The sequence below is a fragment of the Acanthopagrus latus genome, chromosome 24, assembly GCF_904848185.1.
Source record: "Acanthopagrus latus isolate v.2019 chromosome 24, fAcaLat1.1, whole genome shotgun sequence".
Lineage (NCBI taxonomy): Eukaryota > Metazoa > Chordata > Actinopteri > Spariformes > Sparidae > Acanthopagrus > Acanthopagrus latus.
In genome coordinates, this window is record NC_051062.1 from 3,549,299 (window position 1) to 3,571,567 (window position 22,269).

Genomic DNA, 22,269 nt, shown 5'->3' on the forward strand with positions numbered 1-22,269 from the left:
ATTTTAAGTTCATTCGTAGCATATTTATTCTCTTTGGAAATATATTTTCATCAATTGATCCATCTCACATAGTAAGGACCAATAATAACATTACACATCGTATCTATACGATATCTTTCTTATGAACTCATCAATACATGTACATGAATGATCATTTTTGCTGACCTACATATTGCACATTGTGATTACAAGAATTTTGTACATTTATTAGGATATTTTCATAATTATGTCACACCCCAATTCCAATGTCTAAATATTCTTAAAAATGTTAAATGTATTGGTCTTTGAAAGGGTGTACTTGATATAATTTATTGCAATTATTTCTGGGACAATACATCATCAAACAAAAAGTAGTTACCATGAAAGGCCTAGGGACCAACTTCAATGCCTCTGTCACGGGCAATTGCATATGGGTATTCCTAAAATGTCTGTGGGCTGAGAAGAAACTCGAGCAGACCAACAATTACACAAACTCCAGACAAAATAAAGTGTGAGGTGATAGTGCAAACCAATTAAAAAAAAAGAGAGAGGGAAAAAAGTGGAGAGAGGCCCTGAGGAAAGAGAAAGACACGTAAATTCCTGGGTGTGACGGGAAGATAAAGGGAGAGTGCTACATGACATCACAGGTCAGATTAGGTCACCATGGCTCGCTCCCTAATTCAGTTTGCATGATGGGAACAGAGCGCAGTTGTTCATTTGGTTCACATTAAGCTGAAATCGGGCATGGACAACCACAACTTGGGTGATTCACCACACTAACCTAAGTAGTTGTACTTGTGTTTTGGTCAGTACTTAAACTCACTGAACTTACTTCCCAGTCACTGTAGTCACATTAATGGGAAAGTGTACTCAAGAGAGTGTGTCATTTCCTGTGTGATTTGGCTTTCAGTCAAGAAATGGCTTAAAGACTGTGGTAATTTCATATTTATATTCCGATTACTCATATGGCACTATAATAATCATTATGAAAGAAAGTCCTCTTTGTTGGACTGAATTCTAATGACTTCTTGTGAAAATAAATAAAACATCTCAGTGAATGCATATAGGAGATGGGGAAACAGCCCTTCTATAATGCTGAAGCCATTCAGTGACTCGTCCAGCACCTCCTGCCTTGTTCCCAGCTGACATTATATAAAATCCTTTCATATTTCAGTCACAGAGGAAATAGGGAGGGCTGGGTTATGGAATATGACCTTAGCTGTGTAAACACTATTGTGGCCTGGTCCTCCTGCTGCGATGATGACTGGATGTTTCCATCAAGAACTTCAAAATGGACTATTTTGAGACCAAATATGACACATTGTGTGTGAGAGTGTGTGTGTGTGTGTGTGTGTGGACTGTGGAGGCTGATGGAACTGGGCGCTGGTCCTTTGGCTCTCATCATCTCCACCTTGGAAAAATGGTGGACTACACACAAACATCCAAAGCCACCTTGTCCTACGAGCTATTTTCTTTTTCTCTTTACAAAAATAACTTGCAAATGCCTGACACCGCTCTTCTAAAAATATTTTCGATACATCATACCATCAAATGAAAGCAAGCCAAAACAGAGATTGTTCAGAATTGGACATGGAGCTAGAAAACAGCTCGGCAATTACAGAAACTCAGTGAACTATTATGAGGCATGTGTAGAGCGTCGTAGTGCAAATGTGGCGTGGGAAAACTTGAGAGTTTTGTGGGATTCAAATGCTAACACTGACAGGAGCCTCCAGGGGCAGATGCAGAGAGAAAAAGCGCAAACAGAACAAGTAAAACATTTAGCATACCAACATGACTGGAAATAGCTCAAAACACAGTCATTCACCGGGTCAGCGAGAGATGATTCAATTCATGTCAAAACTGTGGGTGAGTGTGAGTGGGAAACTCTACCAGGAACACCGTAGCTACATAATATCTTTTAACAGCAAGCAAAGCTGCTGTTGTGTAGAGATATGTAAATACAAACACACAAATATTTTAATGTAAATCCCCTGGCGACTGATTTCCTGGTTAAAAACCTAGTGTATGTGAGCCGTGTTGTGCCTGAAACCGATGCTAATTTGAACATTTTTGACACAATTTCAAATTTAAAAAACTACATGTTAAGTTACTGGGGTTTTATTTACACAATGTTGCAACCCTGGAAAATAATGAGACACAAAATGTTCTTCTTAGCATCTTCAAAAGGTTCAAATCCTGTGCCGTGTTACTCCTGACCTCTTTTCCTTCTCTTTCTCATGTCAACCCATCATCTGGTGCAAACTGTGCTTCTAGCCAGACTATGAATCACCTCTTACACACGCTTGTGTCTGATTGTCATCATAACCCGCAAGGTCCATAAACTCAAGCCATAAAACACACACTGAAATGCCAAGTGTCAAGATATCGTAAGGATGCCCTGTGTCACAGTGAGGCCATTAAAGCTATTATACACTTAGGAGCTTGTCGTGTGATCTGGTGTGCGGCTAGACAACCAAAAGAAGGCGTCTGTCACGAATGACCATTTATTGCCGCTCTCACATGTTTAGTTTCACTGCCTTTGACAGACAAACAGATACAGTTTCATTGTAAATGAGCGGGGATGTAATAACGGTTATTTCCAGGCTCATGTTTTCAGCGCAGCCTGTGGTTATTCGCTCATTTCCGTTCCCATCCCTTCTTACTCCTCTTGCCTTGCCTTTTTTCCTGGTCAACTCCCTTCATGTATAGATGGTACACTGGGAGGGGCGCAAAGGAGACCAGGAGCCGACGTCATTGTGTCAAGTGGACATTTATGCAAGACGAAAGAGGAAACTGGCCAGTAAAAGAACTCTTTGAAGGGAGTGGCAAGTCGGTCGCTGTCCAAAGTCCGACTGGGCGGGCCAGTCCACCTCAACTGACCCACAGTGACCACTGATGTCTGACACAGAACAATTACGTAATTCTGTGTCTGTGTGTTCTCCATGACTGACACATGGGGGATGGATTCTTAAAGGTTAACGAAACAAGCTTGTGACAAGAAGAGCAGAGGTTTAATTGAGGAAAAGGAAATAGGTAGGGGGGCAGGGAGCTTAAAGCTAAAACCTGCCTGTTTACACTACTTATCACCAGTAGATGATTTTAAGAGAATATCCAGCCTCCATTACATATCGTAATGTAATATTTCTTTTTTTCTGTGCAGCTAGATTACAGGACTACGCTGTAATTTAAATATTTTGTCAAAAGGCAACAAAGTTGTTGTTAAGCATTTTCTGAGGAGACTGCATCAAAAATCCGGTTTTCCTTCAAAGTAAAAGTCCCAAATTGGAGTTGAGCTGCGATCATTAATCAATTAATAGATTAGTTGTCAACTACTTTAATAGCTGATTAATTGATTTAATCCTTTTTTTCAGTAAAAACTTCCTCCAGCTTCTTAAATGTGAATATTTTCTGGTTTCTTTACTCCTCTGACATCAAACAGAATACACTGATCGAGCAATATCACCACACATTTTATGGACCAACCAACCAATCAGTCAATCAAATCAACCAACAGTTTACCGTACAATGAAAATAATTGTTAGTTTCAGCCCTTAGGACTTAGGAGTTTTTGATATTATTATTTTTTTTTATTATTATATTAGTTATTGATTTACAGCAGCAAAACGCATGGCATCAAAACGAAAGTTAAAATGCTGCCAGCTCTGCTGTGGCGGGGATTCGTCAGCACTCAGATAGCAGCTAGCATATCTTCTGCAGCCTGCTACAACCATGGAAGGCCTTTCTACACCTTTTCATCATGTCATCATTAACATTGTAGATACAAAGTCAAAAAGCAAAACATTAAAAAACTAGACACGCGTCACATAAAAGAAGAAGAGAGCAGTGAGGAAGAAGAGAAATGAGATGGGTAACAAAAAGGCCAGTGAGTTAAGCTGGGGGAGTGATGGAGGGGATGATGGATAGGTACAATAATGGGAGGGAGGGAGCCAGCTATTAGGTTGTGAATAAAGGAAAGGGCCTGATGGCCTAAACAACTGCTCCGGTGTCATTACTCAAGCGCGACCAACAGCCTGTGAGCAGTGGACCAACTCACACACAAACACACACACATATGGTTCCACAAACACATACGAACCCACTCAAGCGCAGCCTGACACAGAGATCCTCTCTGGCTTATACAGCCAATTAGGAAGGAGGGGCAGAGAAAGGGATGGGGGACAGAGAGAGGGGGGAAAGATGAGGAGGATGTCAGAGACAGACAGATGGAGAGGGAGTGAGGGAGGGCGGGGGGAGGAGATGGAGAGGGGAAGAGCAGCGAAAAACTGAGATGAGGAAAGAGAGTGAAAATGCATGGTCACACTGGTGGGCGGTAGGTGTGAGGACTCAGCAGCTCACCAGCATCAGAGTGAGCCAAACTTCAGCTGCCCTGTATCTAGTTGAATAGTCATCGCCATGGCAACACACATGCACATCTTCACGTTGACAGCTGTGGACTGACATGAGGCTATCGCAAGGCTTCAGTGTGAGCTTGGCCAACTCCTCACTAATAACATATTACCATAACATATTTGATGGGATGTTTCCACATCCCTGCCTGCAGGGTGTCCATCTGCTTGCTCACGAAACCAAAGAGCATTCAGTTTGCACGGAATTCCAGAATTTCCTAATGCTTCATGAGAATGGGAGAAAAATAAAATCAGAGGCAGTTGCTGGGCAAAATAGCCGGCTACAATGCAAAAGCAGGCTAGAAATCAAGCAACACACAAGTTGGCAAGTCTCCATTCTTGTCTTATTTGGATCTCTCTCTCCGTTTCTGACGGTCCCCCCTCCCTCTCCCTCACTCGCATGCAGACACAGAGAGGATGTGTCAGCTTCCCAGCTTCTCTGCAGGGCAGCAGTCCAAATGTGAAATCAATAGTCTTGTCCCTGCCCTCAGGAGATCGGGTTACATCCACAAACGTCCGTAGGTGGGTATATACACCCACACACATAAAGGGGCTCAGGTTGTATGCTGCAGTGGCCTCACACACTCATACACACGCACAGACAGAGTTTTAAAACATGATGCAGCACTGCAGCAGCCGACAACAGAGGCTGACTGCTGAGAGGAACTCGCTACACATTAGTAACTGGCACTGCCTAAAAAAAGATGAGAGGCCTGCCACTCTGGTAAAACATCATGTTATAAAAAAGGGCTTCAATGCTAAAGTAAATGTTAAGTAAATGCTCAACTGATGGTTACTTTTTGTGGGATTGAAGTTTGTTGCAAGCCCTCATTTTGTATTCACCTGGTCAGGAATGTGGGTGAATAAATGTGTAGCCCTAAAACATGAAGAACCTGCTGGAAACTTTTTGGATAAATGGTTTGTGCTTGAAATGTAAACAGAAAGTAGCTATGGACTGTTAATACTTAGACATCAGTGTCACTTTAGATAAGGGCAACGGCACAGAAAATATAGATAAGTTACAGACGTTTTGGTTCCCCACAGAACACAGCCTGCTTCATACCAGTTGGTGACCTACAATAATCTATCACCATTTCAGATTCAGATCGAAGCATAAAACAGGCTTTTCTATCAATAAACATGTTTACATAGCTCTTCTGCCATCCTCTACTGTAAATATATGCTGCCAACTGAATTTTTTTCATCATGCTTTTGTTGCTCAGTCTAGCGGAGCAGGAGTTTTACATCTGCCACCTGTTAGGGAATACAAAGTACAGTAGATAGAGCATTCTGCACAGGCAACACGTGCCCAAATACACACACACACACGCATCAATAACCCATGCATGAACAACACATTCTTACTGCAACAGGCCAAGCATGTGCTATGTGCTCTACCTAAAGGCAAAGAGAAATACGCACACGTCTGCACACATGCCACTAGCAGCTGGGAAAGTCTTCCTCTATTAGCTTACTACGTTTCTCATCTCCGCCATTTGCTCCATCCTTCGCCCCATAACCCCTGCAGCTGGCCACTGACTGGCTTCCGCTGAAAAGCTTCTTGTTATCTATATTCAAAGCAACTGTCTGGTTGTGTGTTTGTGTCCTCCCATCAAACAGACAAAAGAATATGCCAGTCTGTTTCCTGCCACACCACCTCTAGCATTCCTGCTGTCCCAATACAATGCCATCCTGCCAATGTTTGGTTGCGCACACACACGTAATTATGTTTTTTATATAAATTCCCAAAGGCTTTTTTGGTTGCAACTTGTGTGTCTTCAGGAGCAGCGCGGGAGATCGTTTCAAGGACAGTCCGTTTTAAGGATGTTCAATGCAAGAATGAAACTGTCGCCATGGCACCGCATCACTGTACAATGCAATGTGACCCGTAGCTCTGCACATGGGACGAACGCGCTGAACAACATTGACGGCAAGTGTCAACGTCGGTAAGCATCTCCGCGTGGCAGATCCCTCCTTAACACACATGACACTGACACACACAGCCAGCCACCCGCCGACAAGCGCGTCCAGCAATAAACCTTGTGGACCAAACTTCCTGGAACAGTTTAAGTCCAGGGGAGCAGGCTTCCTCCACTCAGCCTCAGGCGTCCATCACCGCTGGGGTCTCAGTTTAAAAGCCGGCTTCCTTCCTTCCACAGCCCCACTGCTGGGCTTTTTACGCGTCACAGGCTTGTTTCCAAAGATGAAAATATAGTACATCCTACTTTGTTCAGATGTTCCTTTTCTAATGGACAAGGTCTTCTTTCCACCATTGCAACCAGTGTTCCTTTACAATAACAAATTAAATACATGATAGAAAACTAGAAGGCCAGTAGGTCATTTTATCAATTGAGTTGAGAATATTAGGTGTTTATAAGGTTGCAATTCTTCCCAGGCCTCTTACTACCTATGGCCATTATGAAGCACTTTTTATTTCTAATCCTTCTCATTTGTAAGTTCAGAATAAAACTATTGGTAACAAATCTGACACTGATTGTGTTTACTGACAGAGGCTAAATATTAATTATAGTAGTAGCAATCTAAAATTGTGAACGGTATGTAATTACTTACAAAAGAAGTTGCTATCCCTTGGATAAATACAAGTGGAAACACTGAGACTCTTGGTTGCAAATTCAACACAGATCTGTGATGGTGAGAGAATAAAGGCTCACTGTGAAGAACATCTCCTAGCTACAGACCACAGCCACGGTTCGCCCTCACATGGTTCTACTTTAGTCAGGAATTATCTCCTTCGGCAAGGAAGCGTCTCCCCTGACAAGATCCTCAGAGGCTCGACTCCCCTTTCATTTGGCTTTGATTTACAAGGCCTTCTGACGGAGGCCTTTGGTGGGGGGTGAAGCCTGCGTCTCTGCTGTGGACTCACCCCTTTTTACTACAAACAACAAACACATAGATCCACACTGTCAACTGGAGATTCCACTTTTCTGAAAAATGTGCAGCAGTGACATGACAGATGATAGCTTGCTGGAGCACATGGTGCCTCAGACATGCGTGTCAGAGGAACAGCAACATTCGAGACCACCTTAAATAGAGCATGGCTGGCAGCTTGCAACAGCACTTGTGTCAAAATAATAATCTTTGCGGCATTTGTTCATGGAAGGTTTCGCAAAGCCTCCTGGCAGCGAGATTTTTCCTCTGCTCTGAATTTATTACCCACAGAAAGTAGCAATGACACCATTAGCTCACTCCGGTTTACAGGAACTCTTACCTCTGAAGTGGCCTTTCCCTTCTTCCTACTGAGGTTAAAGGTCAGATGAAACCACCACTCCGCTCTGTGACTGGGCTCTTATCCCCTGGAGATGAAAAAAAAAAAAAGGGAGAACAAAATGATTCAGTCGGTGTCTATTAGCAGAAAACAATCCCTGTTTTAGCCTGCTCACCCAAACCCATTAGTCAGTGAAATACCAAACTTATAGATCGCATGTGCTCGTGTTCACCGCACTGCAGGGGCAGAATTCAGGGACTTGGCAGCTGGAGGAGAGCGGGCTGATTTCACTGTCACAAGAATGCAGAGGATTAACTATGGAGGGTGCTTCAGCGAGAGACTTAACTACACACAGGCAAAACTGACATGTACAGCCAGAAAGACACTTATCGCAAAGCTCTGAAAGCAATCAAGCACAGTTCACCCCCTTCATTATAAACTCTCTTCGTCATTACAGCGAGATTAAGAATGTGACATCTGAGCTACAGAGGCCTTCTTCATTTTACTACAGAGCTTTTCAGATCCGCACGAAACCTCACACAGGGGCAGCTAAGCAGGCTAATAATTTCACAACATGAGTCAGAGCAGACATGCAACCCTCGTCAAAACTCTGACTCGTGTATTCACTGTGACTCACCAGGTCTCAACAGTGCTGACCGGCATTTCAGCAAATCACCAACTCATACACAACAGTGCTGACTCATACCGGCCGAACCTTGTTTTATCTAAAACAATCTGGATGCTGAGTCATAGTCTGGTAATTGAACATAATTTGGGCATGTCACACACACAGGTTGGTTGTAGGTTACAACATGCTGAGCTGGCAGGTAAATATCAGAGCTACAATTTGGTCAGAAGTGTGTGTGCGTGTGTGTGTGTGCGCGCGCGCACGTGTGTGTGGTAGGCAGCTGATGTTGTGGCTAACTACTTGGAAGCATTTCCCGCTGGCCTCAGCTGTTCCATCGTTTTTCTACATACCAACTGTTGTTCAGCCACAGCATGTGGCTCCTCTCTTGTGTGCGTGCCGGTGTGCGTGTATGTTTTCACAGCGAACAGACTTCTTGTAACAGGGAGAGAGTGTCAGGGAGAGTAGTACTTTGTGTGTCATCCATATAAGTGTCAAAAACACACAATTGCCTGCTCAGATAACAGATCGGCGCGCCCCACCTCTCCCTCCCCATCTCTCTGGTGTAATTTGCACACAGTTAACGTGTGATATCACCCAGTCAACACCAGGCCATTGAACAGGTGTGGCAGTGACACATGGATCTGTGCAGCTGCAGCGGACACATTTGCTCCAGTCACAACAGCGCCAGGAGCCAGTGGGCAGCTGCTCCTGTGCTGAAAACAAAGGCAGGGCTGCGGCACATGCACAGACAAACATAACCAATGTATAGCTCCCCCACCACACATGTATAAGGGCACACTTGTGTATGCTGAATATTGGACCACGATTCAGTTTCAGCAACTGCAAGAACAAGATGAAAAACACATTCTTGACCTCGAGATCAAAAAGTAATCCAAACAGGTTCATGAAATTTCATTTTTCAAGACATGGCATACACTTTTCTTTTCAGTTTCACTTGTAAATTCTGGAATAATTATGGAAAAATTAGTGGCATTACTGCCTTTTGGAATATTCTGATTTTTCCTGCAGTAGCATTAGTTGTTGCACACAACATGCATGGGTATGAGGAGAAAAACTGCTCAGGTACATGCAGAGTTGATACACAGTGAGAACACACGACTGCCCAAAAACATGCCTTGTGTATCACCACCTTCAGAACACTTTCTGTTTCAACAAACTTTTTTTATGTGGCCTAGATTGGTGCCCCACTTCAACAACAGACCAAGGGGAAACACAGGCTCCCGTGTAGTGGACACAGGTGTGTCCTTGTCCACCCGCGCTTTTACAGCACTCCTTCGGCGCAACTCATTTCCTGTCGGGGCAGGAAGTGGGAAGGAGGGCAGGGTGGTGAGCGAGCAGCAGCGATGATGTCACAGCAGGAAAAGAAAGACAGGACTGTTGTAGGGGGAAGCACATAATGAGTAAGCGGGCGTCCGGCAGAGCGAAACACACGATACAAGTGCAAATCCCAAATATGTAGCCTTTTTTACTCATCATAGTATTTCCTGTGCTAGACTAATCAGCCATCTATCAAAAGACACATACTGTAATATGGGTTTTACGTGACCACATTACAGACTTGTCCCAAACTGACATTAATGAAAGGCAGAGATGACACACAAGCCCTCTACAAAGTTTCTTTGTTGCTCAGCAGGACACACCAAATTAACTGGCCAGATTAGTGTACATTATGCCCTCCAGGCACTTGTGTTTTAGCCACATTCAAAGACAATATACCTTTCATATTGATATATTATGTTTTTGATTCACATGGATTCCAGGTTTGGAAAGATTATACGGCAATCTTCTGTTTGTCTTTTAATATGGTTCGACTTCCAGTAGGGAAATCTTTATTTTAAATGTCTCCACTCATGCCATACCAGACACATCTAATCTACTGTAATAAGTTTCATTTCATAACACACACGATTACAAAATAAACTGTATCATTCTGATTCTCTAGTTTTGCTCAGTGATGCCGAATCTGATGTCGCCGATGGGTATTAGCAATAATATACACTATAATAAACGGACTGAGTTTTGGCCATATGTGCTCCGTTCACATTTCAAACATTTTCATAGTCATTCTACACTGATATAATCAACATAAATGATGGCCTGAAAAAAAGGCCCTGGTTGGCCATTTTGACTAAACTAATTTAAACAATGTCCATTGCACAAGTGTTTGAGGGATCAGTGGGAAAAATATGTTTATATTGGCTGATCAATATAAGAATTTTTTACTTCCTCATATCGGTATCGGCCCCAAAAATCCAGTATTGTCATTTAGACAAACGGTCATGCTAGTTTTGGACTACAGTACAGACATCTGTGGGGCTTTGGAAGAGCGTAGATTTATAAAATCATTTATGATGCAGGTTTATTTATAAAGCTTTAGGAGGCCCACATAAGGCCCATGATTAGAACCACCACGATTATAAGAGTAATACCTAGGTTGGAAAATAAGGGAATTTAGCTGTCAATATGTACAAAAAGTGAAAAATATACTAAATCGTTGATGCATATTGTGCATGTGTGTTTTGATATGCATTTCAGTGTATACATGAAGGTGTTCAAATTAGAATAGCTGTGTTTCTAAACTTGTGTCACACTTAGGAGCGACAACCTATCTGAAAAACAAAACATGAACATCTAATACAATTCAGCACAACACACACAGCCTTATCAATATCTATACCTTTTGCATTGTGAATGTACTACTTGAAAAGAAACTAGAAAAAACTGGGCAATCTGTAATGTTATGAGATCATAAAACTACTTACAATTTAACATTAAAATAACGGCCACCTCATAAACACGGAGGGCAGTCTGCTATTAACCACGCATGTTCAACATAGCAAAAACACCATGTCATAGTGACTCAATACAGATAAATGATTAAAGAGGCATTCCACTCATTCTTGTGTAACGTGATAAGATAGCATCTGGAAATGAGAGAAAATTATCATTCAATGCTATAAACTGGTGATCAACTCTGATTCACAACACATATTAGATATACTCCCTATATTACTAATAATCTATAGAACAATGGCTTGAGATGTATTGATCAGAAGCACCCAACAGCTTCTTAATCTGGTTCAAGAACAAGATAAGGCCTTAGCAGTGACCCTGAGCATTCTTGTAAGGGCACTGAGGTAAACTATCAGTCATCTGATTGATGGTTCACTACAGAGCAGATTCTTGCTGAACAGGTGCATTAGTATTGATCAGTGCACTGCTTTTATACCAAGTGGAGTGCAACTCAGGAGAGAAGCGGCTTCTACTGGTACACACTGGAAAAGTTGTCTGAAAAGGCCTCGCTCAAAGTCTGTAACAAATCCTAGTTACACGTCACTGGATGGTACACAAGAAATGCTGACAAAAAAGTTGTACATAATCATTTCAAATTCACAAATTTCAAGATAGAATACTGTCATGGCTGTCTGTGCCACTGCGTTGTATGGCACGGCTCAAACTGACTCACATTCCGTACCAGGTACTGTTCTCGATTTCGTTTTTCTCAGCAGACAGTTTCCCCCTAAACGTGGGTGTGATTCTTAGTTGATCTTAATGACGGTGCATGAAAGCTGCCGTGACATCATCTTCAACTTCAACACAATACAAAACGCAGGAACAATGGAGGATATTGAAGGGATGGTGTTCTTGATTACTGGTACATGGCTGTTTGTCCCAGCAAAGAGACAAACATTGTTTTAGAAAAGGCTCAAGATGTCAGGACTGGGACTGATGAAAGTTTGGGAAATTCTACATCAGAGTGCAGACAAGAGGACTCTGGTTGGTTCCTGTCACAAAATCAATGATCCTCTCTGACCAGTTTGTGGTCTTCAGTGTTTTTACCTTGACCGAGGTAATACCAAAAAATAAATAAAAAAGACCAGGTCCAATCCACATTAAAAAACAAACAAAAATGAATACACTTTAGCAAGCTGGGTCAAGACGCATGATGCAAGGGAAAGGAGGAATTAGGAGGTGCTTTTCAGGTAAATACTGGATTTCAGTTTAAGTGACTCACCCATGAGTAATCTGAATTTGTGTTGTTGAACTGACCCTCCACTATCATTTGTCAAGTTTTCTATTCCCACTTGCACACAGTGTCTGGTTGCGATTACAAGGAGCTGATCTCCTCTCCTTGGTGGGATTCTCCACGGTCTGTGCAGTGAGCGCCGGGCTCTGGAAAAACCACACATGGTGGGAATTATGGAATAATGCTGTGTCAGGAATGTTCCCACGATGGCCAGCAGGATCTGATGGAGGTCTTAGTGGCTGGCTTGTGGGGTTTATGGGTAATGTAACACACACATACAGAGTTACATGATCAAATGTCTCTTGTGTTAGTTTGGACCTCCTCTTGTGTTGGGTCAAAATAGTCCTTTGTGTGTGCACTGGTTTCATTTAACTGCTAAAGAAATCAACTCTCAAATCTCATCATTAGCACAGCTTGCTCACAGCTGATCAGCTTAAAGACTGAAATCTCACATCTCATTTACACCGTTTCGTTCTAATAATCTCCCGCCGGGGACTATCTACCGCAGCGCAGGGAGAGGGGTCAAGCTGAGTGACCACAAATGTGCCCGGTGGAACCTCCCCATTGCCTAAAAGCCGGTCATGGTGCCAAACTCACGGGCAGATCTCAATTCAGTCACTGGGAGTGAAGTTGCGCGTGTGGCACGTGGGCTGAAATAATCAGGATCACTCGAGAGTGAAGATCAGTGGAGCAGAGCGAGATTAGCAAGCTTCTCAGCCACTAACTTAACCCAGAGACTCAGTCAATAGAGGCTCGGGCTCCCTCACAGAGCTGCCAGGGTATTAGTCAATGAGATTTGGCAAGAGCAGCCACACAGGCACACATACTGTGCTATTTTGTGAGATTAGGCCTGCAGGTTTGAGTGACTGTCAAGGGATTCTCTCGCAAAAATGTGTCAATCTACTTTTACTGCTTTCACTTGTACTCTCTCTGTTGTAGGTCACAGAAACTCCCGATCCCGTCAGTGTCCTACATGAACCCTGGTGTAAAAAAAAAAGGAAAAATGAAGCAGCCTGCCAACATGAGTCTGTACAGTGAATGCAGAGTGCAAGCATTGTGAGAAAAGTGCGACTACCAGACATTGGCAGAGGACGCAAGGAAACGCAGAATGACCTCAGTGTTTCCAAGCTGTCGTATTTCACATGACATCAGCTGCTCTGAAGAACACTTTATTGGTTCTCATAAACCTCTCTCTCCCGTCCTCTCCCTCCTGCAGCCAATACTTCTTTCCTCTCACCATTTCCCATTTTTCAACCCCCCTCCTCACAGGTGTTCTTTCAACTTCCCCCAAGTCTTTGTTGGCAGCCAAGCTCTACTGCGGGGTCACTACTGACATGGTGATGTGTGGTGACCCTTGTGGCTCTTGGCTTTCAGTGTTATGAATGGGCAACGGGACGAGGGCAGGCTGCTTTTTGATCCCATCTCATTTCCCTTTCTTGAGGTCTCGGTGCACGCTTAAGCACCGCCTTAATAGTGTAGCTACTTGAGCTGGGGTAACTTTCATGATCATAAATGAGGGTGTAGTTAAAAGTCTGATGGGGGGGGAAGTAGGCTACAGTGCATATTTAATAGCAAAACAAGCCACTCCAGCCCCAGTTTCTGGTGTACTACTAGTTTGTGGCTTGAACTGAACACAGAAACACTTGAAACAGTTGGAACATTTAAATAATTAAACAGAGTGAGCCCGTTTTCGTCTTCATGCAGTGTAGCAGAGACCCTTCAATTGCAACGATTCAAGACGATGACAAATTCTAGTGTAGAGGGTTTGTGGAAGCCTTAGTTAATATATGCAAAAAAAGCTTACATTTTCCAACTAATAAACATGCGTTTTCATATTATTTTGGCCTATTATTATCAGCATAAATGTGTGCAAAAACTGGATAAGCTAGAGCAGCCAATGAGTAAACAACAGCCAAAAAGCTTAATGATAAAACTAACTCAATAAGAGTGCTGACAACAACATTATAGACAATGCCAGTGTTTCTTCCTCTTTGGATTGGGCATACAAGACACTGCAAAGGCATATTCCTGCCCCCATGGCTTGGGTGGTGAGCCTTACTTCAATCCAGTGCACGCTCAGGTCTGGAATTAATTTTCCATGCGTGACAAGATATGGGTTTGTTCCAATAATACAGATAGTGCCTTTGTAACCACACACACAAACAAGACACCCCTGACACAATATGATGCTAACCTCCTAAAAGAGACACCAGAAAAGAACGCTGTAATCACTGCATCCTCAACTTTCACTGATAGTCTTATTATGCCACCATTGTTAGTGTATTCTAACCCTCAGTGGATTTGACTGGAATGCAACATGGAGGTCAATGATCAGCAAGCAACTGTACAAGCCTAAACTCATCTAAACAGAGGCCATGTAAACATTTTGGGCCAAGAGGCAGGCATTTCACAGCGGGGTGAGGGAAAAAAACTTCATTTTGTTTGCACGTGTGCATGAGTGTCCACGTGTGTGTGTGTGTGTCAGACCCTTTGAATGATGGACGGCAAAGGCAAACAAACGCCATCAATCCTGCGCACACATAAACACACAGACACGCAAACTGCTGTTATGGTTCCATGAGAACTGGCTGAACTCTGCACAGTGCGGAGGGGACACAGGAAGTGGATGTGCTGATGTTTATGCCTGGCTGTAATCCATTGCATGATCCGGCCATTTAATTCAATTTAATTAAGGACACAAAATAGCGCATGTGAAAGCAATACAGAGAGTAGGAAATAAATCCACTTTCGCTTTCCATATCTACTCCTTACACCAGACAGATCATACATCAACCCGTCAATGGTGTGTATTTTTTAAAGAGCCAGATCAAGCCAGACACAGCACATGTATAATTCCTATGAGTTTGCACTTTTTGTGCTCTTAAAACTACTCGGTCTGAAGCACTCTTGCTTGCCTTAAGTACTTTGTGTTCATGTCAAAGAGGCATTATCCATGGCTCGGCAATAAAGGCTGTCCGTCCACGCAGACAGGCCGTCCCATCCATCAAGCCGTCCTGTGGGCTGTTGCGGTGGAGCTTTAGCTGGACTTTGCAGTGGATTACATAGGCAGGTGGGGTAGAGGAAGAAACATTACACCATAAATCACCTCCTCCACTGCTCGCCCTGCGATCTACTCACAGATACCTGATGCAGCTGCTGGAATTCAAACTGAGAATTCCCACTGGGATGAGATTCCCTTTTCCAACCCAGGGTACTAAGATCAGTTTCAAGGTGATTACCCAACTGTGTGTAACCTAACTTTAAAATAGGTGCATAAAAACCAGCAATGAGCCTCGAGGCTTTGTGACAGTCACAGGTGTTGATCATTCTGTGAAAGCATGATCAACAGTGTGACAGAGAGTAGCAAGACACGGCACCCCATTTCCTGTCATGTGTGCTATTAGTTTAACAAAGCCTGATCCCCTACAACAGTGAATGGGACAGACCATCTGTAATACAGGGGGGGGGGTGAGAATCAGCCACCTGCCATTGTCAAAGTCACACTGATTAATAGCTGCCTAAGCTGCTTACACAAAATGTACAGTGAAAGAGGTAGCAAACAAAAGGGACATTTAATGACTGAACAATACACCCGGCTGCACATGTATCATAGCAGATCAGCGAAGATATAGGAAAATAGGTCATGGAAAAGCTGTGTGTGCAGATAAAGACCAACAGACTAAGTTGGTTATGTAGCTTAATAGGTGGATCAAGACCCTATCAATGACATTTCATAGACAAAATATCTCCTTGAACACATGCTTATAAAAGCTAAAACAGATCATGTTAAATTCGGGTGTCTGTGTCCCACAGTTTTCTTCAGACGCAAAACAATTTAAAAGAGAGAAAATACATCTCAAAGTAGCAGAGGCATCAAATACTCTAACATAATATAATATAACATAATATCATAATATCAAAGAAGAAGTGCAACCATCACTTTTTTGCACTTGAAGTCTTACACCTCATTCTCTCCACATGCAAATTATAACCCACAACTAGATGCAACAAGTGCAGAAAAGTCATCTGACAGTTGTTAAAAGTTCACGTGGGAACTGTAGAAAGGTAGACAAGACTGGGGGAAAATTACAACATTTCATCATAAATAACATGCTCAAAACTAAGGATGGTTGACAGTCAACCGGTGAGCTCTCTACCCTTGGAACATAGTGATGTTAAAAGCCTGTGATGTGTCTCCATGTACCCTTTATTATATTCTTATTAACCTAGCCTCAAAGGTTAGACAAATTATTTAAAGGCTCTGGTAGACTGCTGGCAGCAGTGTTTCTTTTAATCACAGCACTGATGGTGGAAACCAGTCAGTTGGAGGATGCTGTCAGAGTGACAATGGGAACCTGTGGTGACTACAGGAGTCAGCTGATGAAGATTCTCCCTCCCCACTTGAGCAAGTGGGCTTTTCTCCAGTGGGACAGCCTTTCTGAACTTAGCCAACCACAAAAAATCATTACTGATGTTACACTGTCATATCCTAATTTGATAGACATTGCCTAACTCTACTAAAAACAATAAATCAATGACTTCCAACAATGCTTAAGTATCTAAGCAGGGACTCTTCCTTTAAGAGTGTAAATCCCACCAGGACTGGCCTGTACTAAAAATGCATACACTTGTGATACTGCAAAGTGCTCCGGGAGAAACCGCTCACCCAATGGCACAGATATGAAAACTAACATAGGAAAGACATTCAATTGTAGGTCAATCTTTGCCATTTGTGTCTCTACTTGTCTTTATATAGCAGTGTGTGTGTGCGCCTGTGCGCTTCAGTGCACCTGCTGAACAAGGACCCAGATCATGTACTGCCCTGAAAGGAGAGGAGGGTGCCCTCCTTCTGCCTACTTCGATCAGCAGCAAGAGGGTAGAGGCTGCGTTGTCCATGTATCAGTGCTGTAGGATGATATGACACACCTTCACATCTCTAGTTCTTCATACATTTTATGATGGTGAGTACATACTGTATATACATGAGTGTATGTTTTTTTAATCCTTCCTTCAAATCAGTCATCACAAAAGAAAACACTGTATGTGGATCTCAAACAATTGATTTCCTGCCATACAGGGCACAGATATGAGTTCTCTCAGTATGCATGAAAAGGCTAACAGGAAGAGCAACTCCCTGGAACAGTAGAGGTTTCGCAGGCTACAGGCAGGCTGGTTAGCCCATTTGTCTTTGTTTCCAAATGGCAGGGGCAGCTGCCACCAAAGGTCAGCAAAATGTTACCAGAACAAGGCCCTATAGTGGCTGCGACCACGTGCCTGTGACAAGAGTTGGGGACACACCCCAGTGGAATGGCACAGACGCTCTTTCTCTCGTTTTTACTCGTGCACACAACACACCCATAATGTTGCGTCTTGTTTGGCATCAAGGAGCTGGGCCCTGATGCAGCCTGTAGGCCTTTTCTAGTTTATCCTCCACTCCCCGACCCAAAGCCAAGGTACCTCCTATCAATGGAAATATCAGGTTACACCCTACCCTCCAGCTCTCCATCAGGTAGTGTTGAAGGCTACGTTTGAAGTGCCATCTTCCCCCTACCCTTCTTTACCCACCTACAGCCCCCGGCTGTAACACAACCTGGGTAAACTTACACCATCGCCACCCCCAGACTTGTCTCAGTCTGGAACTTTTGTGCAGCAAAGTCTCATGCCCAAGGACATGGGCGGATGGATGATAGATGGGTGGATGTCAGACATGGCCCTGGCAACTCGCACGGCAGAGCCAGAAAAGTGCTGACAGACGGACAGAACAACACACAGGACACGCTAATACACAACCAAGAATAGATTTCAAATCTCTCTTCTCTAATGCACAGGGTCTTTGGGGATCATTCCCCAAGCCAGAATTTTTCTGACAACTGTTTTTCTCATCTGATCAACTACATCCCAAGGAAATCAAGCATACAAAAAAAGGATGAAAGGGAACGGAGGGATAGAGGGAGGAAAGCAGAAGGGGTTTATTTCTTCCTTTCCTCTTTTAGCAAAACAAGACAGAGTGGGTGAATGAGAAAACCATGTTTCTGGTTGAGTGTTTTGAACTGATGCTTTCTTCCAAAATATATACCCCCCCCCCCTAGGTTCCCCTCCTCAACAGCCTCAAGAAAGAAAGCTGGCTGTGAGGACATGCGCTTTTAAACAGAGGCACCGAAATGACACGCTCTTTTCTAACATATGTTTTACCTCTGTGGCTGGAAATCTAATCCGTGACTGAGCTTTTTATGACTGAGCTGTTCTGTCTGAAGGCAATGACTTCAGGGCTATTAAGTCTACTGAGTGAATGTCTTGTATGACCCTGTTACATGATGTCCACGGTTTACTTCTGGGTTGTTTGGGTGTTTGCATCAAGGCCATCACGACAAATCCTTGTCCTCCTGGCCTATTTGCAGTACGTTTGATATGACTGATGGTGAATCAAACAGGTACTCGTTGAACTTAATTTCTGTGATACTGCTACAGCCACAAGGACATAATCCTGTTGGAATTCGGCCGCAGGGCAAAAATAAGCCTGAAAAAGTTGCCTCAAACATTAAAAAAAAAACCCAAAAAACAGACCAATCCCTCCATTTTCCCAACCAGATGATAATGAAGTTCTTACGAAACGCTTTCATAATGGAACACAGCACAGGAAACAGGCACAGTGAAAGTGCCCAAAAGGAGCAAACACGAAATATCACTGGGTTTTCCAGATGTGCTTGTGGCATCACTCATGACAACAAGCAACAGCAAGACGGCAAAGTGAAATCTGACTCCACAGTCTTGCCATTTTCCCTTTGCGAGACACATGACATGCTTTAAGGCATGCACCCGAGGGGAAGCGACCAGAAGGCCAGCAGTTATTTTCGACCCATTAACGGCGCTGTAACGCGAATGGGGAGCATTGTTTTGTGGCACTGTCTCCATGCCCAGAATAATGCGCTTCTAGTCTAGTGCTTTGAGGATGCAAATCAAGCGTGCCTTAAGGACACAGACGGTCCATTATAAAGCCACTGTGGGGAATAAAGGCTGGGCCAAGTGGCTTCTTAGTGGCCTTTTTTTCTTGTTTTGTTTTGTTTTTTGAGCGAATGCAGTTTGTTTTGTGTAGTCACCCCTGAATGGAAGCGATGCCGTTAAAATGCTGTCGAAACCTGGCCTTGGTAGTGTAAATAACACACACACACACACACACAGACAGGCAATGTTTACTGGATGAAAACCTGGGCCCACATGGTAGTCAGCCAGACAGTGGCATGGTGTGCAGCCCCTCTGCGAATGACCTTTGAACCCCACTGTCAGTGAGAGGCCATTATCTCTCCAGTGCTAACGTCTGACTGCAAGCAAAGTCTGCATGGGGAGGATGATTGTTCAACTAATTTACAGTCTTTCTGGTTGTTTGTGGACCTCTCATTAGTCATTTGTGCCGGCAAAGCAGCACCAGAATGAAAAAAAAAACACAACATGTGTTTGAGCTTTAAAGCGTTACATGGACAAAAATAAAATAAGAGAAAACGCGTCATAGTTTTGGGGGGACGTGCTAATTGTAGGAGCTAAACGAGGGTGCTAGCGATAATTGGGAATAGCCACTGGTCAAGCTGGCTACACGTTATCCGGCGGCGACACCCAACAAAGGGAATTATAACAGCGTTGCAGTGAACGAGGTGGCGAGTAATGAACTCGACCCGGCCACAAATTAAGTGCATCACCACCTGGCTAATGGCTTCTTGGGCACACAAAATGTGGTATACAAAAGAAAAAAATTCCCGGTGGGATATAAACATTAGCGCGAGCAAACCCATCGGCCATTAAGCTGATAGCCTCCTCCCGTTATACAGGGTGGAGACTATACGTCTCTCTCTCTGTCCTGTTAGGCGCAAGGGGGAGGAAAATGAGGCTGAAAAATACCTCCAAACCGGCCACGACACAGTCCGGAACGCCTGGGTTTGGCAACACGACCGGCAAATAACATCACAACAATAGGCTCACGTTCAATTTGCCTCTCCCGTGGAAGCTGCGGCTCTTTTTCCCAAGTCGGCCCGGAACGCTGCACGCCCTTTCTCCCCAAGAAAGGGATTGTTCAATGGCCGCATAGGGGGGGACACAAGCCCCCCACTGACACAGCCACACCACAGACACCGTTTCCCACAGACAACGCAGCCACCTCGGGCTGTTTCTTCATAACCTGGTGGTCCTTTTCTTTAAGAAGTGTGGCGAACATGCAGCGCAGCTACTCCTGCGTCTCCTTTCCTTTCCAGAGGACACAATCTAGGATGGGCTGCCAGTGTTTGGCACCCTGAACTGTATTTATGACTGACATTTTAAATCTCTGAGTGTGCTTTCCCATGAAAGAGAAGGGGGGCGAATTAAAACATGTCGGAATAGTAAAGAAAAATACACTTACAGCCAAATGGGATTCACAAAGCGACTCCTCTTTTCCCCGGTGTTCTCCAATGGCAGCCAAATATCCCTGTCCCTAGGGGCAAAAAGAAGGAAAACTCCTGATGTGATATGCGTAATTATCTGTTTCAAACAGGACTACAGCTAAAAACTGCCCCTTGTCATGTTTTCACACGCTGCCTCCTCTAGATATACATTCCCAGTCCCTTTCCCATTCTTCTCTCTCTCTCTCTCCTGGAGCTGAGGAGGAGACACGCTGCGCGTCTCCGTCGTTTCCTGTCCAGCCCAGATCCCAACGATGCCTTCACTGCCTGTCGAAAATATCATACAGAAGAACTGGCGAGAGAGAAGAGGAAAGGCCCTCGGCAAATGTTGCATATTGCCTGGAAAGACAGAAACTGCTGTGTTGTGGGTACGAGTTAACCACCTGGCACGCATTAGCGCAACATTTTGCAACTTAATCGCTTAAAATGCCGACTGGATGCGCAATTGCGCCTCTTTATCTTGTCGCTTCAGTGCAAACGGGACAAAATCGGAGTTTTGCAGGAGCAGTGAAGGCAGCCTCAGCATCCAGTAGTTATTCCCTGAAGTCACTGGTAGTAGATTAATAATAATAATAATAATAATAATAATAATAATAATAATAATAATAACATATTTTGCTCTCTTTTACTCAATGCATGCTAAAAAGGAAAAAAAGACTATTTTTAAAAAATCAAGGTAAAATATGTAAAATAAAATAAAATAAATAAACAATAAAAACAACGAAACCATAGTAAGCATGAGTGGAGGTGCACACTTAACCACGCTGGAGCTCAGCATGGATTCTTGCTGATGCTCGCTTAAAGCCATCACCCCACAACCACCGCCAGACAAGTGGGACTTGTTCCAGATTAGGAGATTACGTGTCATCCATATGGACACATGGAATTACCAACCCGTCAATCCCCCCTCATCCATTTTCCGAGTTAGAATTTACAAACATTTTTTTTGGAAATGCTATAATCCCCACTTCACAATCCAACGAATCTGTCACCATGTGTTGCCACACAAAGTAAATATTTTCTACCCTTTCGTGGTCTGTAATCCCTGCTCTTTGCTGTTGGAACTCCACACAGCAGGACATGGGGAGGGAAATTAAATATTTTTGCAACTAGAAGACTGCAGCCTAAAGTTGTCTTCCTCCCCTACAGCAGCATGACACGTTATCAACAGGCTGAACAAAAATAAAGTGCTGTGTTGCCATCTAGTGGAAGGAGAAAGCTATTGCTTATTCCACTCAACCCCATTTTGTGGGTACAGACGCGCAAAAAAATTAAAATAAAATCAAAGATTCGGAATTTACTACACCATGGAAAGGAATTACCTTCTCTTGAAGCGCAAACACATTACTGTTTTTTTCTCACCTACTTATATCAGTGTGTAAGTGTGACACACTCGGTGACTCATACAGTACAGAGGCAGTTTCTCCAGCACATCTCCCTGACATGTTCTCCCTGCCAAGTCAGCCTTTGGGCCACCTCTGTCCTTTTTTTTTTTTTTTTTCCTGAGGCAATGACACAAATGTCATTCATGTGTATTTGGTGCATCCCGATTCTGT

The 22,269-nt window shown here is 43.5% G+C and overlaps 1 protein-coding gene across 4 annotated transcripts in view; it reads right to left on the minus strand.

Annotated features, from left to right (window-relative positions):
- Positions 1 to 20,951, minus strand: part of raph1b (Ras association (RalGDS/AF-6) and pleckstrin homology domains 1b) — a 43,432-nt gene extending 22,481 nt beyond the window's left edge. For 2 of the 4 annotated variants that reach the window (XM_037090650.1, XM_037090647.1), the window contains exons 1-2: positions 20,674 to 20,951; positions 7,615 to 7,699 (exon numbers count right to left, since the gene is read on the minus strand). The gene's annotated coding sequence lies outside the window, so the exon portion shown is untranslated. Of the gene's footprint in view, positions 1 to 7,614; positions 7,700 to 20,258; positions 20,328 to 20,673 lie in introns of those variants that run through there. The other 2 variants (XM_037090649.1, XM_037090648.1) reach the window with 2 other exon arrangements.
- Positions 20,952 to 22,269: the final 1,318 nt, after the last annotated feature.